We start from the raw sequence: 10,209 nt of genomic DNA on the forward strand, positions 1-10,209 counted from the left end.
ATGATGACATAATAGCGTTTGTGGTCTCGGCCAGTATCGTCACAGCGGGCACGCAGTTCAGTCACACCCTTGACACACCCTTACAACCGAAAATAGTTAAAAAAAGAGTAAAACAAATTCAAATTACGGGGTGAATTGAAGTGACCACCAACTTAGCCGGTGGTATCCAATAGACACCGTAGGCTGCATGCAGCGTGTATTGAAGACCACCGCCTTAATACTTGTACGTCGTCTTCTACCTGGTCCTTAAATCGTACTCTGGACCTCTCTCTTCTCCTCATTCCATCCGGTCTCTGGCTATAAATGTATTTCGACGGCTCCATCTGATTTAGCGCCATAACAGACGGGCGATGTGGCCGGCCACTCTGTGGATCCACAAAAGTAGTTTACCGTGGGTTCTTATGCGAGCGACTGTGGCCGGCTACACTCGCTCGTCTGGAGTTTAACGTTCACTCCACATAAGAACCCACGGTCAATCATCGGAATCTACTTTTGTAGATCCACAGAGTGGCCGGCCACAGTTGCCCGTCTGTTATGGCGCTTACATTTACAAATATTTCTGAGGGTTTTACGTTCAAAACAGCCTAACCGTTCTTCATCACTTTTTCTTATCGTCCACGTTTCTGACGTGTAAGTGAGGACAGGCTTGATTAAAGTTCTGTAGGGGAGAGTAGGATAAAGTGGAATAGCTAAACTTTGAAATTAAATAAATTTTACAATTTTCGAAATGGAATTTTTTAATAAACATATCTTATTACAGTAATGTTTAAGATCAATATGTCGAAATATAAATTAAATGGAGACAGTAAATTTTTTGTAATGCGAGGGTTTGTCAGGCATTGCCTTTTTTTCACTTTGCCCCGCATGGTTGGGTAAAGTGAAATAGTCTAGAGTACGATTTGAAATCGGCCTAGCTTCTTATTTGGCGCTTCTTCCTAAATTTTTTTTTCGGATTTAATCCTCCGATTTAACACAGCAACATATATTCCGTGTTGAGTAGCAGCTTGATTTTGGCAAAGGCTGCCCGTTCGTAAAGATCTGATTCCAGATGTCATTGACTCCACAGACTATTGTTGTTAGGTCGTTTTTCGTTTATAATTTCGCATTTTACACCTGGAAATACAGATATTCCTTGTTAATGGTGGCAATCAAGTATAATTACATGTGGGACAAAGTGAAACGATATTTCACTTTGCCCCATCTATTAACATTTCACATTGCCCCAAATGGATTTAAAAGCAAACATGTTCATTAAAAATTTTTAACCCTATCCTAACAACCTATATTTTATATAAAAGAATGTTAAGTATGATTGCTTTTGTGTGTCGCTTTCAAAAATATGTTTAGTTAAATAAGATAAAAGAATTATCAATTACACACACCAACAGATTTTACAAACAGTCGCCCAAGAATGTATAAACATTGATATTTTCAATAATATCGACAAACCATTGGTACAAAATGGTCGATAAGCGCATACTACTTCTAAACATCGATTGGATTGTAAACAGTGATGACTTCGTTTGCGGAAGAATTTGAAAACGAGCTATTTCGCTTTACTCCACTATTTCACTTTACCCTTCCCTCCCCTATATCAAATTTTTTGTTCTTTTTGTGACTATGACACGTTTGTTTAACACGTCATAGATAATATATTTATCATACATACATTATTAGGTAAAAACAAACAATATTTCGTTTTATATAATATATTTCAACATAAACCAATTCCAATAAAACTTGTTGGCGACATAATTATTGGAAGCAGATTTTGCCTGTTGCGGAGATACTGGGCACGTTGCCATCACACAACTACCACAACATAGAACCACCCTTTCTAAAAATAGTTCAATAATCTTTTTGTTACAGATATTTACAGAATTGAGAAGACCAATTATCTTAATTTCGGTGGTTTATCATACATTATTTATTTTTGCAATGATAGAAATTTTTATTTTTATTCATCTGTGTCGAAATTTAAGCACTTGCATAATTTATAGTTCTACTACAAGTTCTATAGATTTCTAGTACCTATTTACATATTGCACGTTACGTTCAACAGTGTATTAACTCAAAAAATTTCTGAACTAACTAAAATTAAGACGCCTCTTATTTCGCTTCAAAACGAAATGATTTATTAATGATTATTTATTATTTTTATTAGTTCCACTCCTAATCTAAGTATTAGGAATAGATAGATCTCCCTCGGCCTTCTTTCGGGCAATTCGTTGGCTTGCAAATTTTAGAAGCCACGAATTGTGTAACCAAAAGATTAGTTCTCATAAAGTTTTATTTTTGTAACGGGTAGTTCTTTTAGGACGACAGACTCAGTAAAACACAGGTTGAAAACAAAGCAAATCTATTAATTCTAAATTATGTACAAAATAAGTCAAAATAATAATTCAATTTTCTATTTTGTCCCAGCGAAGTCCTCCTCCGGATGGGCGTCTGTAACAGAAGAACAAAATTAACAGCGATATTAAAATATATATTTATCGGGGACTCGCTCACTACGCTGGCCTCCGTTGAATTACGAGTCGCAACTTACCTCACTTCGGTACACCTTTCGTCTCGAGTTGGCCTGCCTAAGTTTGCGAATCACTTCAATACGGTGCACGTCGCGACTCAGGTCGGCCTGCCTCGCTCACTTCGCTTGGCTGGTTATGGAGCCCAGAACGGTCGTTCAGGACTGTCGGATCGTCGCTTGCGGTGCTCTTAAATATCCCTCTGCCGGTGCTGGTTCGGAGAGGTGGAGAACTTAGTGGGGGCATCTGCGCGATTTGAGAGAATCGCTCGGTTCCAAGTGTCGATGCGCGCTCGGCGTATCGATGTATCATTACATATTGTTAATATTAAAAGTAAAACTTTCATTCTTCTCTAGCAGATGCCGTCGCGGCATCCATGCCATTATGTGATTGCGTTGTGGACCGATACCGGAGGTCCAAATTTTAGTGGTTCAGAGAGAATCAAATATGCACTGTCTGAAGAAGCCCTAAGAAGGATTGAAACTAGTTAGGGTGCTTTTGGCGCTCTCTGAGCTAACTAAAATTAAGACGACTCTTGTTTCACTTCACAACGAAATGATTATTGATGATTATTTCTTATCAAAAAATTTCATTTATGTGTTTATCTCAATAACAAAAAGCATATATGCATAATCTTTATTGGAATATAATTGGAATCAAACTGCCAAGGTAAGAGTGGACAACCAGGACACCCAAAACAGAGAGGAGACCGTCAGGGTTGCGTGCTGTCCCCATTACTCTTCAATGTCTACAGTGAAGCGGTATTTCAAGAAGCGCTCGCAGATTCAATAGAAGGTATATCTATGAATGGAGAAGTTTCGAACAAGCTACGCTTTGCAGACGATGCAGTAATAATAAGGGACAACACCAATGATTTACAGAAAGTAATGCAACGCCTTAATGAACGCTATCATGAGTACGGACTGAAGATGAATTTAAAGAAAAAATAAATGCATGATCATGACTAAATCAGCACACGCAAACATGCAATTGACTATTGAAGATACTGTAATTAAGAGTGTGGATAACTACAAATACTTAGGATCATGGATAACATCAATTGTAGACCAAACCAAAGATATTAAGAACGTAATGAAATAGCATGTGCATCATTCATTAAACTTAAAAAGTTTCTTTGTTGTCGGGTATAACGTTAGAACTACGCCTAAGGATGCTTCGGTGTTACGTGTTCTCTACTCTTCTTTATGGCTTGAGAGCGAGGGCATTAAAACAAGTCCATCTGAATAAGTTGGTCGCCCTTTGAATTTTGATGTTACAGAAGAATTCTACGAATATCGTGGACTCAAAGAATGTCGTCATACGTGGAGGTAACTAGAAGGATAGGAAATAAAGCGGAAATAATATTAACTATCAAAAGATGAAAAGTTGAGTACTTGGGACATGTGATGAGAGGGCAAAAATACTCATTATTACAACTTATTTTGCAAGGCAAAATCCGAGGAAAGCGAAATGTGGGAAGACGAAGAACATCCTGACTTAAGAACTTAAGGGAATGGTTCGAATGCAGTAGTGCAGAGCTATTTAGAGCGCCAGTGAATAGGGCCCGCATTGCCATGATGATTTCCAACCTTCGATAGAAGATGGAAATTAAGGAAGAAGATAATATTTGTCCGCAGAAAGCTATAATATCGCAAGTTTAAAAATATTTTAACACATGGGGCGAAACGGTGTCACAATTAAAAATAAAATCTCACGATTGCGTTGCCTTGCAAAAAGGGATCAGATGTGTAATGTAATGGCAGAACTTTCAGTTCAAAAAACTTATCCAGCTTATTAAAATATGTTTAAGTGGCTGTAGATCCAGAGTACCGATAGGTATCAAACTCTCAGAATTGTTTCAAATAAACATGGCTGAAACAAGGAGATGCGCTGTCACCTCTACTTCTTAATACAATGCTAGAGTAAGTAGTAAGAACAGCACAAGTTAGAACAGATCTACTGACAGTAAGTGAACCAAAATTATCACTAGCATATGCGGATGACACTGACATTGTGGGAAACAAAGTCACCAATGTGAAGGAGATTTTCTATAAATTGGAGATGGAGGCAATAGAGGCCAAGAAAACTGGTTTAAGTGTGAATGAAGGGAAAACGAAATACATGTGCATCAACAGACAAAAGGAACAAGATAGAATAGGATAAAATGTTACAATAGACCCAAATAACTTTGAAAGAGTGGACAGTTTTAAATATCTCGGAGCAACAATCACTGCAGATAACGATATCAGGGAAGAGATTAAAGGGAGAATTCCGACAGCAAACAGCTGTATGTATGTATATCCCCCACAATACTATTAAATCTAAGAACCTAACACGAACATCAAAGATCATAATATTCTAAAACAGTGATTAGACCGGTGCTCATGTATGGGTGTGAGACGTGGACTTTGACCAAAGCAATTGAAAGAAAACTTAGATTTTTTGAGAGAAAAATCCTCAGAAGCATCTTTTGACCTTATCACGACCCTAATAGCAACCAATACCGAATGGGAACAAATGCTGAGGTCAAGCAAATGTATAGGGCGAGCGACGTAGTCCAAGAAATTAGATCTTAACGTCCAAGATGGGCTGGCCATGTCCATACACTCCCTAATAACCGCCTTTCCAAGCTAATCTGGGAGAAAGCCCCCACAGAAGGCCTTTTAGAAGAAGGCCCTTAGGATGGAGAGACAATATATGGTCAGATTTAATAAAAATGGGGCTACTCACTGACCCAACTCTGATGGACAAGAAGAAGTTTTATTACCCTTGACGAAAGCCTGAATTTTAACGTTCCAAATACATTTATTATTTATTACCCACAAGCCCAATTTTGTTTTAATCATAAAAATATGATACTACAACATTAGAGTAAAAAGTCTACTCAGAGTTTGTCACGGGGATCTGCTGATTTATGACAAGGTTTTAACAAATAAAAAAATCTCTTTTTTATTTAAAACCAATGTTTATGGATATTCTGTATATTATGTATATTGTAACCAAAGAGTTACTTTCAGAACCGTGAGTTTTGTTTAATTATTAAAACCGCTATAATGTTTATTTATTTTAATATTGAAAGTTTTGAGATGGACGTTGAGAGATGAATCTTTTTTTTTTCAGAAATTACATACTTGGAATTAACTCATAGAATAATAATTGCGTTATCCTCCCACTCAAAAAGGTCCGGATCATTGTTTAAATAATCAAAATGTCAAAAAATGAAGGAAAATTCGATTTTTTTCTTCGTTTTTTGATTATAACTTTAAAAGTATTCATTTTCGAGAAAAGTTGCACCAAAATAAAAGTTACGTAATTAAATTGCCTACAACATAAGATTGGTTAAAAATTGTCAACCTTGTTGCAAAATAGCAATAATTATGAATAAACATAAAAAACAAGTATTCGTATTTTAAGTTTTTCAACCATTTATGCTAAACTTAGGACCTTCATGTTTCCCCAGAAAAACTTTATGATATAGTAAAACAACACTGTAAATTTTATTATGATCGGTTCAATAAATTTTTGCAATCCAGCTTTCGCAAAAAAATTGCATTTTTTCAAAATGTGGCAGGATTGAAAATAAAGCAGATAGCAAGTTGAAATTTTTTAGGTATAGAAGAATACTGTACCTTTCATTTACAATTATTTGCAAAATTAAAATCGGTCAACTACCACGGCGTCAGGAATTTTTTTAAATAAACATTAATTTTTGGTGCTACGCAGAGGACAGCGGATACGTTTGCTCTGATTGGGCATTCCAATGACCTGTCAACAATTACCGAATATTGCGGCTGTGGACAAACAGATGTGCTGTTGTTAATAATTGTTAAGTTTGTGTTTTAGTTTTTATTGTTTTGGGAACAGAGACAAAAGTAAGTTGATACTTGTAGCTTGTAGTGACTTTTTAAATAGTTTTTAAAAGCAACAGGTACTTAAGTGTAAATATTTTAGCATTGTAATGAAAAATTATATATTCTATTTGGAAAATGTAAAATGTTCGATTTACACAAGTTCATTTCCACCAAAATTTCTACCAATCCTTGTACCTACCAATCTAATATATTATTTTGTTGTATTTTAATATTTTAATTCAACAAAAATCAAACTAATTTGATTATTATTTGTGAAATATTGTTTAAACAATTGCATATGTTTAAAGATAATAAACTTTTATTCTCTATGTTAAAATATATGAAAAAAGGAAATTTTTGCTAAAAAAGTATTATTTCAAAGGACAGAATAGGTATGTATTTTTATTTTGAAATAAACAAATTTTTTTATTTATATTTAAATGCACTGAAAATTAAAATTTATCAATCATTATCAAAGTCATTGGAATGCCCAATCATAGTAAACGTATCCGCTGTCCTGTACGCAGCACCAAAAATAATGTTTATTTAAAAAAATTCCTGACGCCGTGGTAGTTAACCAATTTTAATTTTGCAAATTGCAGATGAAGGGTACAGTATTCTTCTATATGTAAAAGAAAATTCAACTTGTTGTCTGTTTTATTTTCAGTCCTGCAACATTTTGAAAAAATGCATTTTTTGCGAAAGCTGGATTGCAAAATTTATTTTGCAAAATCTATTGAACCGATAACCGTAAAATGCGAATACTTGTTTTTCATGCTTTTTTTCGCAATTATTGCTATTTTGCAACAAGTCTGGCAATTTTTAAAATTTTTAGCCAATCCTATATTGTAGGAAATTTAATTACGCAACTTTTATGTCAGTATAACTTTTCTCGGAAATGAATACTTTTAAAGTTATAATCAAAAAACGAAGAAAAAAATCGAATTTTTCCTTAATTTTTTGATATTTTGATTATCTAAACAATGTTCCGGACCTTTTTGAGTGTGAGGATAACTCAAATATGATTATATGAGTTATTTTCAAGCAATTTCTGCAAAAAATATGAGTCACCTCTCAACGTCCAAATGTACTAATATTTTTACAGATGCGCCCTGGTATATTTGAAATATAAAAACTTTTCTAATTATACCTATTTATTAGCTTTTCTCTACATTTCTGAAAATATTGCAAAATAATCTTATGTACCTACAGTGCACAGATTCTAAAGGTGCCGGTGGGGGATGACGTCTATGCATATTATAGTCGGTGTATGAGAGAGAAAGTATTCGAAATAATGAAATAACAATTAATATAAAATTTGTTATTGCATTATTTCGAATACTTTCTCTCTCATACACCGACTATAATAATGCGCATAGACGCCATCCCCCACCGGCACCTGTAGAATCTGTGCAGTACCTATTTCTTGGATTTCATATAAAAGCTCGATATATGAATTTCTAATTTTCTACGCACAAATCGGTATACGCATATGTCCAAACGGACATGCTCAAATAAGTACATTTCATATCCGACAGAAGGTACTACGATTTCAACCTTCTACGGAGAAAGTTGAGCTTCCGCTTTTCGTGTTTGTGACGGTACGGTCCGGTGTCCCACAACGTGCTTACTTTCATGGAAGAATCCAGCATTTATTCTGGAAACATAAACGGTTGAGCACGGATGAATTGAGTAGTCAATTGTTTGGACTGCGTCGTTATCCGAATCCTACAGAACATCATTTCAAAGGTAAGCGATTTGTGCGTAACTCCTGAAAACATTTTTTCTTTTAAATTTAATAATAGTTTTGTTACTTAGTTTTCATATTTCTTACTGTTCTTATTCAACCAATTTAGATATTCTTTCCTTCATAATAAGCCGGTTTCCGTGGTAAACATTGTACTGTATGAGAAAATATGTATAAAGAGAAAAATGTGTAAGAAATAAACAATGTTAAAATCCAAACGTTCGTAAAGTATGTATATCTAGAAAGGCAACGGTATTTTAATCGATAGTATGGAGAAAGCTTTAAAATTACGCATTACAAAGTTTGATATACTCATTTATTGTTAATATAATTGCGAAAAAAGGTCGAAATTGCAAATAAAATAATTTCACAATTACTATTGCAAAAATTAGTGTAAAGCTTTGAAATTTTTGTCGAATGAGAGTTCTTTGGTGCTTAATATGTGATACAAATTTCAAAGCGATCAATTCAATTGTTTAAATTTTATTCAAATTGTTTATCCCAGAGAGCACTTTTTGCAATACCATAAGTCAGAAAAAAATGATGTCAGAACAAGTCCACAGTTGTCAAATGAAAGAGCATAATAAGTAATATTTTCAACTTGGTTTAAAAAAAGTAAATAAAAAATGCATTTATTAGTAATAAATAATTATGAAAAAGTATCATCAATCTTTCCTAATAAACTTTTTATTTTTTTATATAATAAATTCAGTGGTCGTTTGCCAAAAGCAGATATGTCCATTTTTGGTAATTTTCAGGATAGCAAATTCAAATTTCCACGGCCATAAAATTGCAGTTTTTTCTTATATGTCAACTCACATAAATAGCTGTATAAACATTAAACTCAAAACCAAATATGATATTTCTAAAACTGTGATTTTATGGACATCGTGGACATTTGAATCTGCTCTTCTGAAAAATATCGAAAGTGGGCATATCAGCTTTTAGCAAGCGGCCACTCAATTATATATATTTATTACAATTTTTTTATTAATTATATAAATAACATTACTTGGTAGTTGTGCACTTAAAACAGGGTAAAAAATTGATTTTTTTGAAAAAAGTAATTCAGAAAGTTTATAAGGAAAAACTGATGGCACTTTTACATAATTATTTATTACTAATTAATGCATTTTTTTATCCCTTTTTTAAACCAATTTGAAAGTTTAGCTCATGCTATTTCACTTAACACCTGTAGAATGGTTTTAAAATCGTTTTTTCTGTCAAAAAAGGCTCTCTGGGATGAACAATTTGAATAAAATTTAAACAATTCAATCAATCGCTTTGAAATTTTTATCTCATATTAAGAACCAAAAAACCCTCATATGACAAAAATTTCAAAGCTGTACGCTAGTTTTTATAATAGGTATCGCGAAATTAATTTTTTTGCAATTTCGACCTTTTTCGCAATTATATTAACAATAAATAAGTATATCAAACTTTGTAATATGTCATTTTAAAGCTTTTTCCATGCTCTCGAAGATATTAAAAAAACATAAGTTTAACTGTTTTCCATTGATTTGAAAAAAAAGGAAAAAAGACCTTTTTTTTGACACTAAATTGTTTATAAATAAAAATGGCCCCCGATCCTACGCAGGAAATAGTTATAATTATTTGTTCTTACAGGTATTACCTGTCGAAAAAACGTTTCAGTACCCTGGCTGTTGAAGTGCCACGAACAGGTTTTATTTTTGTCTTATTACCCTGGCCTATGACTTATGAAAAATAAAATCAAAATGAAATTCTACACTGACTTTAGCTTTCATCTCATATTTTCCAGTTTTTAAATTCAATCAAAATTCATTGAAAATTGGGCTCAAAAAACGCTAAAACTTTTTTTTTCGGCATAATTAATTGTTTATTTGCATTTTACCGTTCAATTAAGCATTTTACGAAAAAATTAAAACAGTAACTTTCGTTTTTTAATACCTAAGCCTGATTATTTAAAAAAATATTTCGAAACGAGAAAGCATTGTTTCATAATTTGTTTAAAAATTGTTATAAATAAAAATAAGTTGTCATGGAAATTGTCATTAAACTTTTAGATAGAGCATATTGACATCATGAGCTCTCGTCTAAAACAAGT

General features: G+C 33.4%; 1 long non-coding RNA gene across 1 annotated transcript; it reads right to left on the reverse strand.

Moving 5' to 3' along the window:
* Positions 1 to 2,342: 2,342 nt before the first annotated feature.
* LOC126878610 (uncharacterized) lies at positions 2,343 to 3,119 on the reverse strand. The gene is made up of 2 exons (XR_007695709.1): positions 2,549 to 3,119; positions 2,343 to 2,448 (listed from the first exon to the last, which is right to left on the reverse strand). It is a non-coding gene; the product is annotated as an uncharacterized LOC126878610 (long non-coding RNA).
* Positions 3,120 to 10,209: the final 7,090 nt, after the last annotated feature.

This window comes from Diabrotica virgifera, chromosome 10 (assembly GCF_917563875.1).
Source record: "Diabrotica virgifera virgifera chromosome 10, PGI_DIABVI_V3a".
NCBI lineage: Eukaryota > Metazoa > Arthropoda > Insecta > Coleoptera > Chrysomelidae > Diabrotica > Diabrotica virgifera.